The 24,857-nt window shown below is 40.3% G+C and overlaps 1 long non-coding RNA gene across 1 annotated transcript; it reads right to left on the bottom strand.

The window, feature by feature from the left end:
• Positions 1-18,076: 18,076 nt before the first annotated feature.
• LOC138836713 (uncharacterized) lies at positions 18,077-24,323 on the bottom strand. Its single transcript, XR_011375023.1, has 3 exons — positions 24,215-24,323; positions 20,886-21,077; positions 18,077-18,169 (listed from the first exon to the last, which is right to left on the bottom strand). It is a non-coding gene; the product is annotated as an uncharacterized lncRNA (long non-coding RNA).
• Positions 24,324-24,857: the final 534 nt, after the last annotated feature.

Here is a 24,857-nt window from a genome sequence, read left to right as displayed (position 1 = left end):
AACACACACATCACACACACACACACACACACACAAACTTTCACACATACACAAAAATAAACACAAAGTCTCCTAGACTTTGCTTCTTAGGATGGCCTTGAAACTTGATCCTCAGGTTTCTGCCTCCTGAGTAGGACTACGGCCATAATCCATGAGCACCAGACATATGTTTAAATTTACAATTGGCCTTTCTTCTTCTCTCGTCCTAAAATTGTTTTTAGCACTAGAAATTGATACCTGGGGCAACATACAGTCCTTTTTTTATCTTTTGCACCAAATAGAGTGCTTTACAACTACAATCATATCTACACTGGGTAGTTGGGGATAAGAGTTTCATTACTTTCCTGCCCAGCCTAGCTTTGAACCCTGAATGACTACGAATAAGCATATGAACAAAATCTAAGCTCATTTTGAAACTTTATTTTCTCTTTTCCCATCTTTCTTAATTTGTGTTTTGTTGGTTATTTGAAATGTGTGTCTAGGACTTCAACTTAGGGTTTAGGTGCTGTTCTAAGCTTTCTATCTGAGACTAGAACTCAACTGCAGGCGCCAAAGTACACCTTGTAATTTATTCTTGGTGGCAAATTAGACATGTGAGTCTCATGGACTCTTCTCCCTGGGCTGGCCATGAACTGTAATCCTTAGATTTCATCCTCCTGAGTAACTTGAATGTGTGAGCAACCAATGTTTGATTCATTTCAACCTCTCTCAAAGACTCTTCCTTTTGTACTTCTATCCTCCTTTTATTTCTTATTTCTTAGTCCTGCAACTTGAACTAAGGGCCTCAGGGCAGACCCAGAAATTTATTTCCCAAATCGACCAGTTGAACAACAGCCTAACTCGAGGTTTTATTTGCTCATGTTTTCATGGTTAATTAGAAATGAGTATCATGCACAGCCAGACCAGACTCATGAGGCTGAAATCTGAGGATCAAAGTTTGTACCAGCATGGGCAGGAAAGTCCATCATATCTCCAATTCTAACCAATAAAAAGTTGAAATTAATAGAGCCTTGTGCAAAACAGTACAAATTCAAGTAACCAGATTCACACACGAACACACACACACACACACACACACACACACACACACACACAAGTCTAATGGACTTTCCTACTTGGTCTGGCCTTTAAACACTATCCTCAGATTTTAGCCTCCTCAGAAACAAGAATTACAGTTATGAGCTACCACTGATTGGCTGATTGGCTTATTGAAATTTCAGTTATTGGTTTTTCTCTTCTTCTACCCTACTTTATATTTATTTCATTCTTTTTGTGTCTGCTGGTCGTGAAACTAGAACTCATGCAAGGCCTGGCCTGATTAAGAAGGCTGAAATATAACCATCATGGTTCAAAGCAGCATGAGCAGGAAAGTCTAACCTCCTTACCTTGAAATAACTGTCAAAAATCTGGAAGTAGTACAGTTCTAGCCCCAGGATGGCCTACAAACAACTATATCTGGACATTCCTGCTAGGGTTGGCCTTTACACTGGATCACCATATTTCTGCCTCCTGAGGTTCTAGAATTACAGTCATTAGTCACCAGCCCCAGGTTCTCTTCTTATTACCATTTTTTGTGATTCTTTGTCTGGATCTCTGAGCCAGGGCACTGTTTCATATCTTTCTCATTCATGGCTGGTGCTTTACAACTCCAATCACAGCTTCATTTCTGTTTTCTTGTTTGGTTTGCTGGTGATTTGATGATAAGAGAATATAGCCCTCAGATTTCATCTGTCTTAGTATTTAGGATTACACACAAAAACCAAAACTCATGACTTATTTTGCAAATTTAATTGGATTTTCTTATACTTTTTTTTCTATTTTTTATTTCCTTATGTATGCTGGGCTTGGGGCTATAAATCAGAGTGTAGGTATTGTCCCAGTACATTTTTAAGACTGGCACTCTAATATGTGTGCCACACAATTTGTGTTTTTTTTTTACTCTAATTAGCTAATTAGAGATGAGTACATGTCTCCTCCTGACCGGGCTGTCTTTAACACTGATCCTCAGATGTGAGAATCCAGAGTAACTACAATAACAGGTGTGAACTACCTCAGTTTTGCTCATTTTAACCAATAAAATTGTCTCTTCCTATTCTTCTTCCAGCTTTCTTTTTATTTATTTATTTTTGTGTGTGTTGGTCCTGGAGCTAGATCACAAGGTGTGGGGGCTGTCCCAGAAATCATTTTCTCATTTCTACCATTGGAGCAACAGGTCAACCTCCAGCTGTTATTTTCTTCTTTTTGGTGCTTCATTGGAAATAAGGTGGCTCAGTGGTAAAGCACTTGCCTTGCATGCATGAGGCCCTGGGTTCGATTCCTCAGCACCACATAAGCAAAAAGAAAAAAGCCAGAAGTGGTGCTGTGGCTCAAGTGGTAGAACGCTAGCCTTGAGCTGAAGAGCTGAGGGACAGTGCCCAGGCCCAGAGTTCAGGCCCCATGACCAGACCCTCCCCCCCACAAAAAAGAATCTCATGAAAAGCACAGAATGACTCAGAAAATTGAAATCTGAGGATCACAGTTTGAAGCCAGCCTTCACAGTAAATTCCATGAGACTCTTTATCTCCAATTAGCTGGCAGGGATCCCACCAATAAACTGAGAGTGATAGAACTCCAGCCTTGAGTAAAGTAGAACACGTTCAACCCCCATGGCTGGCACACAAGGGAAAAATGCCTCATGGACTTTCTTGCTTGGGCTTGTCTTTAAATGGTATTTTCTGACTTTAGCTTCCTATGTAGCTAATACAACATGTGTAAGCCACCAGTGACTGACTAAAAGACTGACTAAAAGTCTGTCACTGGTTATTCCTTCTCATCTTCTATACTTCATTTCTTTTGTGGTGGACCTAGGCTTGAACTTGGGGCATCAGTGTTGCTCTTTTTTTGTCTTTTATGTAACTTTTTTTCAGTTTTGTTGCTCTAAAGTTTTATTTTTTATGTGGCTTTTTATATCTTATACAAGTAAATTTTTATATCTTAAAAAAATAACTTATATGGGTACTGGTGGCTCATAACTCTAATCCTACTCAGGAGGCTGACATTGAGGATCACAGTTTGAAGCCAACATAGGTAGAAAAGTCTGTGAAATTCTAATCTCCAGTATACAAGCAAATATCCTAGAAGTGTTGCTATGACTCAAGTAGTAAAGTGCTATCCTTGAGCAAAAGAAATCAGAGCCCAGGAAGCGATTTCAAGCCCCTGTACTGGCACAAAAAGAAATTCATTAGCTTTACTAGGATTTCTGGTGTGAGCCACCAGTTCCGGGTTTAAGAATCAACTTTTGTAGCAGTTGCCAGTTTTGATCTTTTCCTTAGGAGCTTTAATGATTTTTTTCCATGCCTAAATTTACATTCCACTAATGGCTTTATTTTTTTTGGTTGGAGGGACAGTTCAATAATTCAATAACATATCAAAAAAGGCATGTCTTGAATTTTTTATTTTAAATAGGAAAGCAAACCATATGGTTAGTCTGAGCCCAGCAGAGAGTGAATGCTGGTTTAATTGCAGAGCTGTGGAATGTGTTTCAGGAAGTGGGAGCCTACCAGTTTGGGTGCTTCAGTTGTCAGGTCTTCCTGCAGCTTCACAATAAACTTCTATGATGTCACGGCCATCTTTGCCATCACAAACCTTAGGTGTCAGGCACTGATCTCACCCTTATGTGGACTTAGATACACAGGGAGGAAAAAAATAGAAGAAATGACGATTGACCACAAGACCACAGCTTTATGAGCTTTCCTGATTGAATTCTGAGATTTCATGAGAAGAGCAGGCTCATCTCCACACAAGGCTCCTAAGAACTAAGTACCAAGCACTGTTGTAGACAACTGCAGAAACAGATGTGAATACAACTGCAAATGGCCTGCCTCCATGTACATTTCATGCTGAGGGAGAAAACCAGAAATCACAATGAAAACGTCAAAAAATCAGAAGGATGGTGATCTGGGGAGAAAGCTTCACATTGGAGGATCAAAGGAAAATACATATGATTTAACAGCACGGGCCATCATCCATGCAATTATTGCTTTTCCATGCTGGCTCCAATCTCAATCCCAGATCTCATCCTCCTGAGGTGGAAACTGTAGGTGTGAGGCACCTGGGCTCTTTGATAACAATATCTATAACCAATGTGTGCTAGGTTTCTTGGAAGTTTCTTGTAAGGAAGGTTCAAAATTAAACGTATTATGCATCCTAAACTTTTTTTTTTCATTATCTTCTAATTATTTGAATATGAGCTGTCTTCTTGACTTCTTGGAAAAATCAAGACAATTTTTTTCATTGTTAAAATCCTGGGGAGGGAAGGAAGATCACAGTTTCTTTGCCAAAGTATTAGAATGCAATAGTCATTTTCACTGACCAGTTTTACCAAATAATGTCTCTTGTCCTTAATGGAATTTTCATCTTCCATAATGTTAGATGAATGAAACTATAAATAGGGGGAAAGCAACCACAGAGTAGCAAGTTTATCACAACGACAAATATGTTTTCCACTTTCTACCTAATGAAAACAGTTGCCGGAAGCATTAAAAACTTGAATAAATACTTAGAGATTCTTCCACTTTATACAAGGTTGTTTTTTTCTTAATTCCTTTTTTTTCTTTTTTTTTTTTCTTTTGGTTGTTCGTTGGGCTTGAACTTTTACCCTGGGGTCAGTCCCACAGCTATTCAGCTCAAGGAGAGCACACTACTACTTGAGCCACAGTACCACTTCTGGTTTTCTGGTGGTCATTTGTAGGTAAGTCTCACCGAGTTTCCTGCTTAGACTGGCTTTGAAATGAATTCCTCAGATCTCAGCTTCCTGAGTAATAGTACTACAGACGTGAGCCACCAGCACACGGCCAAAATAGTATTTTCTTTTCAGTTTGGCTAGTTTGAATGATTACCAAGGAAAAAATATAGAACTTAAAATTTTTAGCTAAAACTTTGTGCTAAAATTTGCAATAGTTTTACCGTAAAGAATAGTGAAATATTTAGAATTACATATTTTGAAAAATGCAGCTGATTAGCTATTATTTATTTAAAATACTACAGTATATCTTTTTTGGTAGACACTGAAGTCAGTTCAGAACTTGTTGGTGAGCACTCTGCTCTGTGTGCCAAATCCTTCAGGACCTTTTTAATTTGATCGTCGATTAATTAATTTGAACTTACAAGGCATCTTTTGGTAAGAATAAGTAAAATAAGCCTAAACTCCTGCCTTTTGTGTAACGGAAGAAATTGTAATATCTAGAATGTATAAACTCAAAAAAGTAAACACCCGTGGGGGAGGGACATACAAAGCAATTAAAAAAATCATCTTCTAAATACGTTAGAAACAATCTCAAGAAAGAAAAACCGTTTGAATCTTTATCTTGGGGTTCATTTCACCTAACATCAACTTATCTGCTTCTTTCAAACATATATACTAGTTATTGCAAATAAGGGACCTATGTTTCTTTGGGCCTGGCTAACTTCACTTAATATAATTATGACCCCTGTTTTCACTGTATTTGATGTTGGTATAATTTGTGAAGGGGAAGGGAAAAAACAAATCATTTAAATAGAGATACAGGTGGACACATTGTTACAATGAAATGCACAGGTCGTTATGTGAAAAACAAACTTTAGAACTTTGGCCTGGGCAGGTGGATGGTGAAAGGTGGGAGATGGGAAGGGATGGGAAGGCGAAACATAAGAGGAAGCAATAATGCTTGATAAAAAATGTACTCAATAACTTGCCCATGTAATTGTAACCTCTCTGTATTGTATTTTCACAATAAATAAATAAATATGAAATGCTCAAAGATCAAATAATCTTATTAATAAATAGGCAAGTAAATTGACTAGATAGGTCCAAAAAAGATATAGATGTCTAAGGAATACCCGAAAAATATTCTACATCTTTAGTAATCAAGGAAATGCAAATCAAATCTATGTTGAATTTCCATCTCTACATAATCAGAATGTCTATTATCAAAGAAAACACAAATACCAGAAAGTAGGTGGGGAACGGTACTCTACACAATGTTGGCAATTTAGTGAATCAGTGTAGCCACAACAGAAATCAGTGTGGAAGTTCTACCCAAGAAAACCTATATATACACCTGAAGAAACGTAAGTCAGCCTTATGGGAGAGCTATCTGCACACACATTTTTTACAGCAGGATTCCAAATAGTCACATTCTACAATAAGCCACCACAGGTAGAAAAGTATGTAAAACTGTTACCTCCAATTAACAATAATAACAAATCTGAGAGTAGAGCTGTAGATCAACTGGCAGAGTACCAGCCTTGATGGAAAAAATGCCAAGCAAGAGATGAAGGCCATAAGTTCAAGCCTCAGAACTGCCAAACACACACACACACACACACACACACACACACACACACACACACACACACACACACAAACACACACAACCAATGCTACCTATATTCTTTTAGCCAAGCTTCTTAGTCTCTTATGATTCATCCACCTATGACAGAGCTAAATACAATGAGAAAGAGATATTTATAATGATAAACTTTTCACCTAACAGCTGTTTTCATGGTATTTGATGTTGGTATAATTTGTGGAGGGAAGGGAAAAAACAAGTTGTTTAAAAAGTGATACAGGTGGACTCATTGCAACAATGAGATGTACAAATTGTTATGACAAAAAACGAACTTTACAACTTTGGCAGGGGTCGGGGTTGGGAAGGGGAAACAAAGGAGGAGGCAACAATGCTTGATAAGAAATGTACTCATGGGCTGGGAAGGTGGCTCAGTGGTAGAGCGCTTGCCTTGCATGCATGAGGCACTGCGTTCAATTCCTCAGAACCACCTAAGCAGGAAAAAAAAGCCAAAGTGGCACTGTGGCTCAAGTGGTAGAGTGCTAGCCTTGAGCTGAAGTGCTGAATGACAGCACCCCGGCCCAGAGTTCAGGCCCCACGACCGGACCCCCCCCAAAAAAAAAGAAAAAGAAAAAGAAAAAGAAATGTACTCATCATCTTGCCCATGTAATTGTAACCCCTCTGTATGGTATTTTCAATAAAAAAAAAAAAGAATGCTTTACAAAATCCAAAAAAGAAAAGGTAAACTTTTACTGAAGAACCCAGGTATGTTTCTTGTGTTGTTTTGTTTTTGTTGTCACTGTACTTGATATCACAACCTGAGTGCTGTCCCTGAGCTTTTTACACTCAAGGTTGATTCTCTACAACTTGGAGCTACAGATCCACTTCTGGTTTTGTGGTAGTTCATTGGAGATAAAGAGTCTTAAGAACTCAGTCTTCCACACGCTGATTTCTAACTGCAACTCTCAGATTTTAGCTTCCTGAATTGGTAGGATTACAGGCCTGGTCCACCAACGCTAAGCCAGAACCTGAGTATTTTCACCACTGCTAATTGAAAGAGTTCAATTCTTTTTCCTCCAGACCGCTTGCCATTTATCTCTGGATGGAAATTGAGCAAATAGAGAGTTTCCAGTAGCTCACACCTACACATCCTGGCTACTGAAAAGTCTGAGATCTGAGGATAGTGGTTCAAAGCCAGCCCAGACAGCAAAATCTTGGAGACTTTTAGTGCCACTTATCCACAAAAACATCTGTATGTTGAGCTATGGCTCAAAAAGTAGAGCTCTACCTTGATCACATATCCCTGGGATAGACCTCAGGCCCTGAGTTCAAACCCCAAGACAAGTGCACAGGCATATGCATGTGAATGCGCGTGCACACACACACACACACACACACACACACACACACACACACACACACACACACAATTTTATAAAAGAGTTCTCAAACCTAGCAAGGTGCCACCCTAATCCCTTAATGTCCTGCTATGCTATGGAATTAGAATAGCCTAACCTCTGGCTGGGGCTGCAATCCCTGCTGGTAAACAGCATCTGGAAGGATGAAGTAGCTCTGAGCCAAGACTGACTCACGCAGACCAGAAGCAGGAGTGAGGTTGTACAGGCAAGTGGCCCCTACTCACCTAGAGTGGAAAGGGGAGTGTGGTGACATGGACACATGGCCCCACTCATCCAGACCAGAAGCAGGAGTAAGGTAACACAAACATGAGGCCCCCACTCACTCAAACTAGAAGGAGGAGTGAGGTGATACAGGCATGCGGCCCCCACTTACCCCATTTACTCCCTCTTCTCCAGGAGGGGAAGCAGGAGTGAGGTGAAACAGACACACAACAACTACTCAACCAGACCAGAAGCAGGAGTGTGGTGGTGCAAGCATGTAGCCTCCACTCACCCTGACCAGAAGCAGGAGTGAGGTGACACAGGCATGGGCCAAACATTCCAGCCAGGAAGCAGAAGTGAGGTGATGGTCTCATGCCACACCAAAGGAGCCTTGAGAAACATGGCAGCCCCCTGAGGAGGAAGACACATTTCAGTGTCCATCCAGCCTTCTCTCCTGCCTTTTGTGAAGGCCTGCTTGGTTCCACGGTGCACTCAGGAGGTCATAGGGCTCGAGCCATGGATGCCGCTGTCCTTTTCCAACTGGTATTGCACCTGCTGCAGCTACAGTAGCAAACTCAATAAGTTGTAATTCACAGAATGTATACTATGAACCATTAATGTCTTCAGTTACCAGGTGCCACTTGCTAGTCACTTAATAAAAGAGTTGCCAATGTCTTCAGTGTTCACTGACTTGTAAAAATGCTGGGTTGGGAATATTAATATTACTGATTGTCTTTTAATTCCTAGGAATGATGATTTTTGAAAATGCCCATTCTGTGTTCTATATCTACTAACAGACTTGTGCCACGATCAAATTACTTACAGCCTGGTTGTTAAGAGTATAGACTCAGGGACTGGGAAGGTGGATCAGTGGTAGAATGCTTGCCTTGCATGCCTGAGGACCTGGGTTCGATTCCTCAGCACCACATAAGCAAAAAGAAAAAGCCAGAAGTGGCACTGTGGCTCAAGTGGTAGATTGCTAGCCTTGAACTGAAGAGCTAAGGGACAGCCCCCAGGCCCAGAGTTCAGGCTCCACGATCGGAACAAAAAATAAAAAGTAAAAGATATAGACTCAGATTCAAATAAATTCAAATTCAATTTTGGCTACTTACTGGCTTTTGGTTAAAGGGAAGGCACTATAACACTGAGCTTTATTCACTTTTGTACTTATGTGAATGGAGCCAGGGACAGGTAACTCATGCCTATAATGTTACTCAGGAAACTGAGAGGGAAGTATTGTGTTTCAAAGCCAGCCCCGGCAGAACAGGCCCTATGAGATTCTTAGTTCCAATTAATCCCTCAAAAACCAGAAGTGGATTGAGAAGGTGGCTCATCCCAAGCATGCTTGCCTTGCATGCATGAGGCCCTAGATTCGAATTCTCAGCACCACATAAGCAGAAAAAGCAAGAAGTGGCACTATGGCTCAAATGGTAGAGTGCTAGTCCTAACCTGAAGAGATGAGACACAGCACCCAGTCCCAGTGTTCAGGCCCCATGAACAACAACAACAAACTCCATGACCAACTAAACAAAAACAAAATCAGAAGTGAAGCTGTGGTTCAAGTGGTAGAGTGCTAGAAAGTGGATCAGGAACAGGCCCTGAGTTCAAGTCCCACAATGGACCAGAAAAAAAGAAAGAAAGAAAGGAAGGAAGAAAGGAAGAAAGAAAGAAAGAAAGAAAGAAAGAAAGAAAGAAAGAAAGAAAGAAAGAAAGAAAGAAAGAAAGAAAGAAAGAAAGAAGGAAGGAAGGAAGGAAGGAAGGAAGGAAGGAAGGAAGAAAGAAAGAAAGAAAGAAAGAAAGAAAGAAAGAAAGAAAGAAAGAAAGAAAGAAAGAAGGAAAGAAAGAAGGAAAGAAAGAAGAAAAGAAAAAAGGAAAGAAAGAAGGAAAGAAAGAAGGAAATGCAATTGGATACTGGTATTTCCCATCTCCTAGGGTTTATGAATATTCAAAAAACAAAATTTATTGAGCGTTTCCTATTTAAAAGAGGGATTTTATCTCACCATCAAGTGATTTATGATGCTGCAGAGCATGCAATGGATACCCACTACTTCAGTGGAAAGTTGAATGTAAATTTTGTGAGTCCTATTTGAATAGCTGGTGAGAAGCCAAATTGATGAGCCACAGACTTTTCTGAAAAATGGTTTCCTAAAGAAGATTCAGTTTCCCACATGTCAGTTTGCCTTTCTGCTTCTAGTCAGAAAATCTCTAAGGCTCAGGAAAGGATTCAAGCTCTCTGTTAAACCATGCTATAGCCATTTTTATTTTTATTAAAGGAATAAGTACTCTAGACATAGGTGGATCCTGCCTATTATCCTCCCTGCATAGGAAGCTGAGATTTGAGGATCATGATTTCATACCAGCCCAAGCAAAAAAGTCCATGAGACTTGTCTCAATTAAGCAGTGATAAACCCAGAAGAAGAGGTATGGCTTAATAATTAAAGTATCATTCCTATGGAAAAAGCTCTGTTTAAGCTGCCCTAATGCTTCAGGTCATAGGTTAGGACATTGCCACCTACAATATTGCTGGACCCTGCCTTCCCTTGGTGTGATGGCCTTCAGCCTGGCTTTCACTCCTGTGCATATAGGCTGTTTGGCCATCGACATTGGGGGTGGCATGATCCGTTTATGGAATATATTACCCATAAAAACTAACTATGATGTAAACAAAGTTTGACAAGTTGTTAAGTCCAAAGTTACAGTGGTAAGGATGATTACTATTTAGCTTTTTTTTTTGGGGGGGGCGTCCAGTCGTGGGGCCTGAACTCTGAGCCTGGGCACTGTCCCTCAGCTCTTCAGCTCAAGGCTAGCACTCTACCACTTGAGCCACAGTGCCACTTCTGGCTTTTTTCTTTTGGCTTATGTGGTGCTGAGGAATTGAACCCAGGGCCTCATGCATGCAAGGCAAGCGCTCTACCACTGAGCCACCCTCCTAGCCCTAGCTTTTTTCTTTAAATAGTTAATTGATTTTTAAAGTTTATATGCTTATTTCATCTAGGAAATCAAAAGTTAATATTTGGGATTTTTGGTGAAATTTGAAACTAGGCAATTAAAAGCACTCATTGTCCTCAAATTCAGTATTTAAAATTATTAAAACTTTATTCATATGTTTTAGTTGTCCGAAATTTGAGCCATGCATGGTAGCTCATACTTGTAATGCTAGCTGCTGGGTCTTTACTGATACAGAGAGGATTATGATTTGAGGCTAGCCCAGGGAAACATTCACAATATTGGATCTAAATCAATATCTGAACCCAATGCATTGTGCTTTATATTTCATCTACTCAGAAAATGTAAAAAGAAGGATTGTGGACCATGCTAGCATGGTCATAAACAGAAAACCCTGCCATAAAAATGGATAAAGCAGGGCTGGGAAGGTGGGTCAGTGGTAGAGCGCTTGCCTTATATGCATGAGGCCTTGTGTTCAATTCCTCAGCACCACATAAGCAGAATAAAAAAAAGCCGGAAGTGGAATTGTGGCTCAAGTGGTAGAGTGCTAGCCTTGAGCTGAAGAGCTGAGGGACTGTGGCGAGGCCCAGAGTTCAGCCCCCCCCCCCAAAAAAAAAATAAGTCTAAAGCAGAGCTGAGCTCAGGTGGCTCATGCCAGGAAACTACTCAGGAAGTTCAGATCTGAAGAACACAGTTCAAAGCCAGTCTAGGCAGAAAAGTCTGTGAGACTCTTATCTCCATTAAACCACCAGAAAATCAGAAGTGGCACTGTGGCTCAATCAGTAGAGCACTTGCCTTGAGCTTAAGAGTGCAAGGACTGTCTCCAGGCCCAGAGTTCAAGACACATGACAAACAAAAACAAAAGTGACTAAAGCAAAAAGAGAGGTGTGTGGCTCAACTTTTAGAGGGACCTACCATAAGTGCAAGAAGCCCTTAATTTAACTGCTAGTATAGAAAGGAGGAAAGGATATGAATCAAAGAAGTAAGGGAGGAATTATGATATAATCAAATACTAGAATGATAAGTATTAAATAAAGAGATTACAGGTATTTTATATGAAAAGATACTGATTGTTTACTAAAAGGAAATTATCAAATGTGGAATTAAGGCTGAAATACATATACAACTTTTGTTTTTCTGTAAAATGATACTTATGTGCCCCTTTAGTTTAACAGTAGTAAATGAGTTTAAAACAATATGGGTGGTTAGAAATGAATCATTATTTCTTTTCACTTTTTCTGCTATATTCACCACTTACAAAATCCAAACAATGTTGATCATTTTAATTATTAATTCATTAATTTAATCTTTCATATTTAGTGTATAGTCTATTGTGCACATCATTTAAATGTTTGAACTCTTTTCGTTTGTTTGTTTTTTGTCCATCATGGATCTTGAACTCTGGCCTGGGCACTGTCCCTTAGCTCTTCACCTCAAGGCTAGTACTCTACCACTTGAGGCATAGAGCCACTTCTGGCTTTTTCTGCTTATGTGGTACTGAGGAATTGAACCCAAAGATTCAACATGCAAGGCAAGCACTCTAGTACTGAGACAACTTCCGAGCCCTGATCTCTATTTTTCCTTCAGACATGGGACTTGAACACAGGGCATTAGTATTGTCCCAGAACTCCTCTGCTCAATGCTAGTACTCTAGCATGCCAGTTTAAACCACAGTGCCATTTCTTGTTTTTAGTGGTTAATTGTAAATAGCAGTCTCATTGGAACTTTTTGGCCCAGGCTGTCTTTAAAACACCATATTCATTTCTCAGCCTCCTGAAATGGTAGGATTACAGGTATAAGCCTCCTGAACCCAGCTTCTCATTTTTTAAAAAAGTGTTATATGTTTAGTTCCCCCTCAAATACATACAAAGTGAGATGCAAATTAACGTTAAATGAACCACCAATTGAGGATGTTGAGATTACAAGCGATTGCAATATTTTTTACATTTTTTTATATGTGGGCCTTGAACTCAGGGTCTGGGGGCAGTCCCTGTTCTTTTGTGCTCAAGGCTATCACTCTACCAGTTTGAACCAGTGCCGCTTCTGTTTTCTTGCTAACTAGTTTATGAGATATTAGTTTCACAGACTTTCTTACCCAGGTTGTCTTTAAACCTCAATTATCAGATCTCAGCCTCCTGTGGTGCTATGATTACAGGCATGAGCCACTGGCACCAGCTTTTTAAAAAAGGGACAACAATTCATATGCCAGAAGCTTTCACTTATGCCTATAATACTACCTACTCTAGAGGCTGAGATCTGAAGATGATGATTTGAATCTAGTGGTGCAAAAACGTCTCTGTGAATCTTTTATCTCCCATAAACTGTTCAAAAAATCCAGAAGTGAAGCTTTGGCTCAAGTGGTAGAGTGTACTCTTGAGCAAAAAAGAAGCTCAAGGATAGTACCTAGATCCTGCAATCAAACTCCATTTCTTACACACACACACACACACACACAAACACACACACACAAACACACACACAAACACACACACACACACACACACACACACACACACACACACACACACACACACACACACACACACACCCAAAAGCAAATAGAAAATATGAAGAAATCAATGAAAAATTTTTAATGTTGTAAGGACTTTTGGGTTTAGAGGTATAACTTAGTTGGTAGGACAATAGCTATCGATTGAAACTATCAAGTACCAAGGACATAAAAAAAAGAATTATCTGCTCTGCTCTGTATTTTCCTATTCTCATATGTTCTCATTTGGGAACTCTCTTCTTTTTAAAAAAATTGTTTTAGCGGTGATGTAGAGCAGGGTTACCTTTCTGTATGTCAGGTAACTACTACATTTCCTTCCTTTTACATAATCTCATCTGTTCCCCCATTCTCTTCCATACCCTCTCTCCCATCTTGGCCCTCGACTTGCATGGTTCACTTTCATCAATGTCCAGTAGAGCCAGAGGGCTCTGCTGCTGCAATATTCTGTGTCCTTCCCCCATTTTTCCTGTATATTAGGTGAAGAATACAGACTCATCAGAAAATGAAAAGACAAATTAAGAAAAGTCCCTTTGTTTTCTTATTGCAATATATATATATATATATATATATATAGAGAGAGAGAGAGAGAGAGAGAGAGAGAGAGAGAGAGAGAGAGAGGGAGAGAGAGAGAGAGACAGGGAGACAGAGAGAGAGACAGGGAGACAGACAGAGAGAGACAGGGAGACAGAGAGAGAGAGAGAGAGAGAGAGAGAGAGAGAGAGAGAGAGAGAGAGAGAGAGAGAGAGAGAGGAGAGAGAGAGTATTATATAGAAAAGGTGCTTGAGTATTACAACTTGGTGATTTTCGCCAAAGGCTTCCTCTTCTGTTCTTACTGTATATGATGCCTAGAGTCCTGTACAGTATATCATATCCCATTGTGTTTTAAACCTTTCTTCCACATATTAGGGGAAAATGTACCATTTGTCAATTTGATGTGGTTAACTTTCTTAATATGATTTATTCTAGTGTCCTCCGTTTCCCTGCAAATTTCATTATTTTATCCTTTCTAATGGCTCTGTAAAATTCCATTGTATATAGATAGCATAATTATTGGTTCCATTCATTTATTGTGGGGCATCTGGGTTGTGGACATTTCTTGTCACTGTGAATTGAGCAGCAAGGAACATGGTTGTGCAAATGTCCTTGCCATTTTCTAGTTTCTCCACTTCCCCACCAACATTTGTTGTCTGAATTCAAGATATTTGGATAAGATGGTATCTCAGGATTACTTTGATATTTATTTTCTTTATGGCCAGGGATGATGAACCTTTCCTGATACGTTTTTTTGCCATTCTTACCTCTTCTTCTGAGAAGTCTCTCCTTAGCTCCTCTGGCCACTTGATGATTGGTTTATTTGTTTTGGGTGGTGTAGTTTCCTGAAATCCATGTATACATTGAAAATTAGCCCTTTGTCTGATGTATTGCAGGTAAATATCTTTTCCCAATTTGTTGGCTGTCTTTTTAGTTTAGTGGCTATGTCCCTAGCCTGTGTAGGTTTTTTCCTTTGATGTAGTCCCATTTGTTGGGTCTCTCTCCTATCTGTTATGCCCCTGGAATTCTATTCAGGAAGTTCCTGCCAGTACCTATAAGTTCTTTTTTTTAATTATTACTTTAATGGTAAAAATTTTATTTACTTTTATAAATACGTTGCAAGACAAAACTTTTCAAAAATACTTTCCCCCCAAAAAAAAATTAAAAAAATAAAGGAAAGCTCGTAATAGGTAGGCAGACAATCTTGAGTCCTCTTTTTGTTCTTAAGGAGAGCTCTCTGCAGTGTAGGGCAGGACAATTGCCACACACCCAACACTGCCATGGGTTTGGCCTTGGGGAGAGAAAAGGCCAGCCTGAACTGAGTGTCCTCTCCTGGTCACGGCCATACTTACACCTTCTAGTACCTATAACACTATCTAGGATTATCTAGTATGGATCCTACTATAGTTGGGCTATGCTGTATACAATGTTAACCTTTGAGAACATATATCTCTCTCTGCATATATGTCTGAATTATAAAGTATAAGTTGGACTCCAAGTTCAACAAACACAAGTTATTCTCTATGTGTTCCAAGTGTCCCTATGAGGCTCTCTCAACAGCTGTTCATTTTTCCTGTTTAGATAACATTAAACACCATAGTTTTGTTAGGTCAAGAATAAAGATGAGGGGTGAAAATAAACTTTTGCCTTTAAATAGCTTATTATCCTCAACCCCAAACTAGGAGTTAAATTAGAAAACATTTTGTTGTTGTTGTTGTTGTTGTCTCCGGAGCGATTACTCCATTACTGGTGAGGCCTGTGAGGTGTGGGGTACACTCCCAGCCTCCCCCATGCCGCAGGCGGGTGCGGCAGGTGGAGGCGCGCACTGGGCCACTCCATTCACTTCACAGGGCTTACAACGCACGAAGGGGCCAACGTCACAGGTGGCCGGTGGAGCAGGGCCAAGGCGGTAAGCAGAGCTGCCCCGAGCACGGGGCGAGCCTGATGCATGGCGCCTGCGCAGGGGCCAACTGGAGTAAGGGATTACCGGGTCGAGGCACATGGTGCAAGATTGTGGGAACTGGAGCGCAACTACCTGTGCTCGGCATGCAGCTGCCCAGCTCGCACCTCAGCACCTATAAATTCTAATGTCATCCTTATTCTGTCTTATAGTAGTTTGGCTGATTTTAATGTAATCCATTTTGAGTTGATGTTAGTGCAAGCAGAGATCCACTTCTAGTTTTCTGCCTATAAATGTCCAGTTTTCCCAACATCAATACTTGAAAAGGATATGATGTGTGTGTGTGTGTGTGTGTGTGTGTGTGTGTGTGTGTGTGTGTGTGTGTGTGCGTGTGTCTGTGTGGGTGTGTGTGTGGTGTGTGTGTGGGGGGGGTTGTGGGGCTTGAACTCTGGGCCTCGGAGCTACCCTTCAGCATTTCATCTCCAGGCTAGTACTTGAACCATCTTTCCACTTCCCATTTTCTTGTGGTTTACTGGAGCAAAGAGTCTCATGGACTTCCCTGGCCCTGCTGTCTTTCAACAACCATCCTCAGATCTCAGCCTTCTGAGTAGCTAGAATTAATGGCATGAGCCACAGGCACCCGGCAAGGCTATGTTTTTTCCACACTACATCTTTCGCTCTTTTGTCGAATATCAGATGATTGTAAGTATGCGGTTTTATTTATGTGGTCTTTTCATCTTTTTAATACTTTTTTATTGTAAAAATAATGTACAAAGGGGTTACAGTTACATAAGGTAAGTAATGTGTTTATTTCCTCTCAAGCATTGTTACCTCCTCCTTTGTTTTCCCCCTACCATCCCTACCCTTCCACCTCCACAACTACTTTCCATCCCCCCTTCCCACTCTCTGCCTAAATTGTAAAGTTCGTTTTTGAACATAGTGTCTTGATCTCATTGTTAAAATTGGCCTATCCCTAGTTAAGCATTTGGTTTTTACCCTTCACCTCCCAAAGCTAGAGAAATGTATATACAAGATACAGGGCACAACATCAAAGAAACAAAAAAACCACATAACTTAGGTTTCAAGATTTGGTGGAAGAATGATGACTGTTGAATTAACTTGATAAGTATTCTATAGTTTTTAATGGTAAGGCTTATTAACTCAAAGGTGGAGCAAAAACATTCAGAATAGTGGAATGTGGCAACTACTCATTTGATGTGTGTGGATAGATTATGATTAATAAAAATATATCTATTAAATCCCAGTGGTAGACTGCTGTGCTAACTGGGAGGAGTCTTTGGTAATGCCAGGGGTTTGAATACTGGTAATGAAGCAGAATATGAGGGGAGAGCATTTGCTAAGGATGTAACATCCTAGGCTCATAACAAATACATTGTAGTAGAATGCTAAGTGATGATCAACTGAGCATCAAATTTTATTTGTTGACTTCTTTGTTTTGTAAAGTCCAGGGATTTGAACCTAGAACCTGGGTGCTCTCCCTTAATTTTTTCTCAAGGCTAGTGCTCTACCAGTTGAACCACAGCTTCATGTCCATAATTTTATTGGTTAATTGGAGATCAGTCTTTCCAAATTTCTGCTTTGGGCTTGCTTCAAACCTGATCTTCAGGTATCAACCTCCCAAGTAGCTAGCATTCCAGTTGTGAGCCACCAGAGCCTGGCTAGAATCACATTTTAAAAGTATTCACTAGGTGAATCAGGCGTGTCTAGCTACTATTTGAGAACTTTGGTTCCAGTGGGTCATGTCAGATTTAGAATAACATCAGAATTTTTCTTCTTGTAACCTATAGCATCCAATATCGTTTTTCTTCATTGTACCTTTTTTTCTTACTTCACAAGCAAGCACGTCAGTTATGTTTTCCTTTTCTGAAGCAAGTTAGGTCCTTTCCCATCACTGAGGGATGTACTTGCTTTTCTTACTGCCTGGATTACCTGCTTCTAGTTAATTGCATGGATGATGGCTCTCAGGTTAACTGTCTCCTCCTCAGGGATATCTCCTCACATACCTGCTGTGAAGTTGTTGCCACAAAACTACCAATGTCATGTCTCTGATTTATAGAAATTATCATTATGATTTCTGGTTTTCTTTTCAGCATGAAATTGATGAGGAGAGAGCCACATTCACTTGTTTCTCCAACACCTATAATAGTGCCTGGTCCTTAGTGCTCAGGAGCCTTGCATGGGGATCAGCCTTTTCCAGCTCAATTTATCCTAGTTTCTGGTCAGGACAGCTCTTGAAGCTGATGTCTGGTGGGTAGCAGTCATCCCTCTCATTCTTTGTGCCTTTCTGTGTTGTTGAGTCCACCTCAGAGCAAGATCAGTGCTTGACATCTATTTGCTGCTATGGAAAGATGGGTATGACATAATACAAGTTAGGGGAACTGTTTTGTGAAGCTGTGTGAAGAGACGCATCCCCATACAAGTTGCCAAGACAAGTGTTTCCCATGCTCAGGAGTGTATTCCACAATTCAGCATCCAAACTATCACCTACTCCCTGATGCACTCAGTGTATATTCCCATTTCCATTAAAAAAAGAAAAATTCAAGATATGCCTTTGATGATTTGTCATTGAATTACTGAAACAAAGTATATAATTTGGGGGCTGGGAAGGTGGCTCAGTGGTAGAGTGCTTGCCTTGCATGCATGAGGCCTTGGGTTTGATTCCTCAGCATCTCATAAGCAAAAAGAAAATAAGCCTGAAGTGGCACTGTGGCTCAAGTGGTAGAGCGCTAGCCTTGAGCTGAAGAGCTGAGGGATAGCTCCCAGGCCCAGAGTCAAAGCTGACAACCGGACCCCCCCCCAAAAAAAAGTATATAATTTTATGTATTTGTAAGTCTTTGTCCATCTCTCTTGAGCCCTGGGCATATTTCTATGTGTTTGAAGCTTGGAAAGGGAAATAAGGTTTATTTCAGGATAGTCAAAAACATTTTGGGAGGGAATACCAACTTTCCATCTGATGTTCTACAGATGGCCATCTTGGCACAGAAACTAAGTAGAATGTCATAGCATAAGAGACTTGTCCTGATTTCTACTGACTTTCCTCTGGGGTCACAGAGAGTGATCCTACTGCATATGTGTCCCTTGGCTACACTCGAGGGACCAGGTCTCCTCTGAAAATCTAATGGCATGGGAGTAAGAGAAATAAAAACACAGAACCCAGCTTCTCACATTACTAGGATTACAGGCCTGAGTCTCATATACTAACTCATAACTGCCTTTTTATATATCGTGTAGCCAGTTTCATTATATTCAACTCATAGACAGATATACAAATATATGTTTATATTTATTCATCTATTTATAATCAGTGTTATATCTAGAAACACAAAAATATATATTCATATAACTATAATGAAAGTTATATTACCACTTTCCCCAATAATGATTTACACTAATATTATGTGAAAAAAATACTTACGATTGAAAATGTTAAAAGCCCTTGTAGTATGAAAAATCGTATTCGATCTTATACATCATATAAAATACTATATAAAATGTAATGAATATAGCATGTATTTCCATATATCTGATTTAATTGCTTCCTGATTTTGTGTTTGTCCATTTATGTAAGCCTTGTTTCTTCTATTGATGATGGCTTATACTTTCCAGTGTCGATATTTCCTATGTATTTTGTCAAATATATTCAGCCCTAAGTAGATTTTTTATGCTAATGGAGCCAAATTTTTCTTCAATATTTCCCAAACCACAATGAATATGTATACAGACTTGAACTCACTGTGGGAAGAAAGTCCCACATACCACTATAAGTATTGTAGCATTTGTCCCAATTGACAGAACAGCTTTCTAGATAATCTGATCTGGTATGTCCTAAAGCTTTTGTAACCACCTTATCACCCCATGCAGGCATGGTCTGGCTTCCTTGCAACTCCCTGTGCACTTAACTGATCCCTTTATATCCAGTAGGCTCCCTTGTTCAGCCTGCAGTTACTCTGTATTTTCCCACACACAGAACACATGTGCATGGTGCTTTACATTGTAGGTGAAAAAAAAACACATTTAAGACTCATGAATTGTATAATATAACATAAACATTGACATTTTAATAACGTTAGAAAAATAAGTAGAATGATCATTTTACAACAATCAGGACCAAAAAGAAACATAAAGATTTTCTAAAGAAGAGGGGAAGCAATCTCTAAATCTGGATTGTCTTCTAAGTTGCCTTCAGACACAAATTCTGCCTCAGACTCCTCATAGGGATCTACTTCCTCATTAAAGGCAGTATTTTCTTCCTGAGTCTAGGGAGGGACAGATTCTTATTTCTCAATTGGAAATTGGATCTCCAGCAGCAGGACAGATTGTTCTGGATATTCTGTGAGGACAGAATCCCTTTCCTCAACTGAATCTAGACTTTGAACCTAACTTATGACTGGGGTCATTTTCCATTAGCACATATTTACCCTGCACTCCAAGACCAATACTTTTTTACTGGTTTGGATGTGATCTAGGCGAATTGTGAACATCAATGGAAGATATTCTGGACCATCTTCTTCCTTGGTGGTATGTGAATGTACACCTATATCACATGTGGAGTTCAGAACCAATGGGATGTCTACAGGACTCAAAACTACTTGAGCCTTTCTACACATTGAAAAATCCTCTATGTTCACATGCTTTCTGGAGTCCAGTGTTGGCTTCCAATCTCCATCAGTCACCATAGGCGACATCACTGATGGGTTCTTTAGCTGGAATTCAGCAGCAAGTTCTCTACAGTGACACAAACATAGGTACAGGAGTCTTAGAGTAGACTCTAGAAGTTAAAGTGTGACTAAACTTCTATGAGGATTTAACAGGAGAAGCTGTAGAACTTGAGTTTGGACTGAACACTGATGAGAAGGTAGGGTGTTTCTAATGAGTGGTTATGTCCAAGTTCTTTTAAAAAGGGAACAGACATTACTCGGCATAGAACATCCATAAAAGGACATTTTGCCAAGCTGGGTAGTACAAAGGGTTCTTGGACAAGCAGGCCCATCCCTTGATACCTAGGTTCCATCCCTACTCACAAGCTCTAAGGCATCTAAACAAGGACTACTTACTCTTTTTCTTGGTCTCACGGGTCATGCTTTGCTCCAGCTGGTCCAGAAGGATATGTAAGCAGGACAGCAATTCTGAAGAGGGCATGTTGAGCTTGTCATACTGTGTAAGTTTTTTCAGCATGTCAAATTTCTTGTGCTCAAAAATCATCATGGTAGACGTCCATCCAAATAGTTAAGATGGAAAAATCGATGCTGTTGGCAAATTGTTGAAAGGAAAATGAGAGTCCGCCCTCTCCATCCTGAGCCTTCTACCACAGACCCTTTCTGGCATGACTAGAATGTTGGGAAGTGGGAAGAGACTCCTGGAAGCAGGATGCTCCTCACAACCCATTTCTAGAAATTTCTAATACAATCCTCCAAAATTCTCCCCGTGATGGGCAGAGAAAGTTGTTTCCCCACTGTATCTGACTTGCTACACACAACCCTCCCTGTCATTGAGGGATTGTGGTCCATGCGAGCCTGGTCATAAACAGAAAACCCTGTCATAAAAATGGCTCAAGCAGAGCTGAGCTCAGGTGGCTCATGCCTGTAATCTTAGCTATTCAGGAGGCTGAGATCTGAAGATCCCAGTTCAAAGCCAATCTAGGTAGCAAAGTGTGTGAGACTCCTATCTCAATAAACCACTAGAAAACCAGAAGTGGCACTGTGGCTCAAACAGTAGAACATTCATCTTGAGTTGAAGAGTGCAGGGACAGTGTCCAGGCGCAGAGTTCAAGTCACATGACCAACAAAAACAAAAGTGACTAAAGCGAAAAGAGCAGGTGTATAGCTCACTTTGTAGAGCACCTACCTAAAATACATGAAGCCCTGAGTTTAATTGCTAGTATTGAAAGGAGGAAAGGATATGAAGGAATGGAAGGAAGAAAAGAAGGAAGGGAGGAATTTTGATTTAACCAAATACTGGAAAGATGTGAAGTATTAAATAAAGGTATTACAGGTATTTTATATGAAAAGATACTGATTGTTTACTAAAAGGCAAATTATAAAATGTGGAATTCAGGCTAAAATACACGTACAATTTTGTTTTTCTGTAAAGTGATACTTACATACTTCTTTTGTTTAAAAGTAGTAAATGAGTTTAAAAAAATCGAAGAGTTGTTAGAAATGAATCATTATTTCTTATCACTTTTTCTGCTACATTCACCATCTAAAAAATTGAAACAATGTTGATCAATTCAATTATTAATTTATTAATTTAATCTTTCATCTTTAGTGTATAGTCTATTGTACACATCATTTAATTATTTGAACCTTTTTTTTGTTTGTCTTTTGTCAATCATGGGTCCTGAACTCTGGGCCTGGGCACTGTCCCTTAGCTCTTTACCTCAAGGATATCACTATACCACTTGAACCACAGTGCCACTTCTGGATTTTCTGCTTATGTGGTACTGAGAAATTGAACTCAAAGGCTCATACATGCAAGGCAAGCACTTTACCACTTAGCCACCTTCCCAGCCCTAAACTCTTTATTTTTTCCTTTAGACATGGGGCTTGAATACAGGGCATGGGTGCTGTCCCAGAGCTTCTTTGCTCAAAGTTAGCACTCTACCATACAAGTTTAAACCATAGTGCCATTTCTTGTTTTTTAATGGTTAATTGGAAATAGCAGTCTCATGGTAACTTTTCTGCCCAGGGCTGGCTTTGAACCACCATCCTCATTTCTCAGCCTCCTGAGAAGGTAGGATTACAGGAGTGAGCCACCTGTACCCTTGTGCTCATTTTTTTTCTTTTAACTGTGATTTAAGTTTAGTTCCCCCACCTAAATACGTGCAAACTGAGATGCAAATTGGCTTTAAATAAACCACTAGTTGAGGATGCTGAGATTACAAATGATGGCAAATTGTATTTAACATTTTTTAATATGTGAAGCTTGAACTGAGGGCCTGGTTGAAATCCCTTTTCTCTTGTGCTCAAGGCTATCACTCTATTAGTTTGGCCCACAGTGCCCCTTTTAGTTTCTTGGTAACCAGTTAATGAGATAATAGACTCACAGACTTTCTTACCAAGGTTGTTACTAATCCTCGATTATCACATCTCAGTCACCTGAGTTGTTATGATTACAGGCATGAGCCAATGGCACCAGTTTTTTTAAAAAAGCAACAACAGATTACTTTAGGGGAGGTTGGAGGAGGAAAGAGCTAGAGGCTAAACAAGCTCTCACATAGAAAATACTTGTAGTGTTCCAGTGAAGAGTCCTAGGCCAGAGAATTACTAAGTGTGCCATCACAGTACAGAGAGTTTGGCCAGAGAGGGAAAATCCAGGCAAGGAGACAGATCTGAGCACTTGCCATTAGCTGCAGCTGCAGTGGCAGCAGCAATGGCAGCAGCCTAGCCGCCAAACGAACAACACAGAGTCTGGGACAATGGTGCCAGAAACAGCAGGTGACTGGATTCTTCTTAAAACCAAAAAGAGCTGACAAGTAGCAGGTATCTTCATCCTGCAGATCACAGACCAGGAACCAAGACTCCAGGGTGAGTAGAATACTGACATACTTACTCCTTCTCAGGTTACAGAGGAAAGAAGGCCACCCCTCCCGCCCTCACCCCCGGAGGTCTCCATATTTGATATTGAAAAGGCCCAGCTGAGGAGCTAGCTCCAGCTCAGGCCTTGGAAAAAAACAAAAGATTCATTTAGGAGGTCACAGGCACCTGACCTGACCTGCCAGGCTCAGCTCCTCCCTGGGAAAAGTCACCCAGCCCAAGCAGACAAAGCTCTGCCGTGAGGGGAGTGACTTTCTTCACTGGGTAAACAGAGCCAGAGGCTGCCCCTCCCTACAGCAGCCTAGACAATCAAGTGAAATTCAGTAAACATAAACCCTGAGAATGGCTCCAGGCTGGGCTCTGTGTCTCAGAAGCTACCCTTCAGGGAAAAGCTACAATTTGCTGAACGGCCTCAATTCTACCCAGAACCTAGCCTCATCACAGCCTCTTCAAACGAGAGGAAACAGCCATCTCCCTCTTGTGCGAAACTCAAAGCAGATCTCCCTCTCATTGAACTAGCCTGGGAGGAGGATCACAAAATCCTGGGTAAAACAGAGCATTTATCTGCCTGCTCAAACAAATTGACTTAAGAAACCAATCTAGCCACAGGCAAACCAAACACCACAAGCAGACAAGAGACTCCACCAAGAGACTTTGTACAGACACAATGAGATACAGGATCTTCCCATCTAATCCCGCCCCCCCCAAAAAAAGCTCTTTGTTGTACCTTTTTTGTTTTTTAGTTTAAAAAAAATTGTTTTCTATTAATCTTTTTTTCTCCCCTCCTATTTTTTTTTTATTTTAGGTGTATATGTGTGTCTGTGTGCTTTGTTTAAATCTCTACTGACCTTTTGGTCCTTTTTTTCTTGTTTTTTCTTTTTCATTCTTTTCATTTTTCTTCTGTTTCCTTCTTTTTTGTGTGACTTAATTGCTGGTCTGCTCATCCTCAGATATATGCCGTCACCGAATATTAGACTGAAAGACCCTAGTCCCCTAGTATACTTTCGTCAAGGGGCGGGCACCCCAGAAACTCAGACTCCAGGCCGGGAGATGCAATAAGCAAGAGGAGTTTATTTGACATTTGTGCAAACAGATTCTCTGCCCCGGTCAGTCAGAAAGCCCCGAGCATCGGTTACAAGCCTTTTTAAAGGCAAAAACCCACAAGATTAACGCATAACACAAATCATCACGTGATTGGTTCATTTAAAGGTCACCATATACGCCAACAATCACTTTGCCACGCGGGAAATTTTGTAACAATCTTTGTAAAACAATTGGCTCATGGTTGGTTTAAGGGGGGGTTACATGGTTACAGGCCTATGATTGGTTGACATTTGGCTTAGCTTGGGGTCTTGCCAGGTGGTCGTTATCTCAAGGTCCTGTCTGGGGTATTTCTAAATGGGACCTGAGGAACACGTAATGTCTGTTCTTTATCTACAACCACTGACTTTGTCCTGGGGCCGGCATCTGGTCCCTGAAACTTCTTAACTC

This window comes from Dipodomys merriami, unplaced genomic scaffold (assembly GCF_024711535.1).
Source record: "Dipodomys merriami isolate MVZ:Mamm:240054 unplaced genomic scaffold, mDipMer1.0.p SCAF_255, whole genome shotgun sequence".
Lineage (NCBI taxonomy): Eukaryota > Metazoa > Chordata > Mammalia > Rodentia > Heteromyidae > Dipodomys > Dipodomys merriami.
This window is presented reverse-complemented; position numbering and strand designations above follow the sequence as displayed.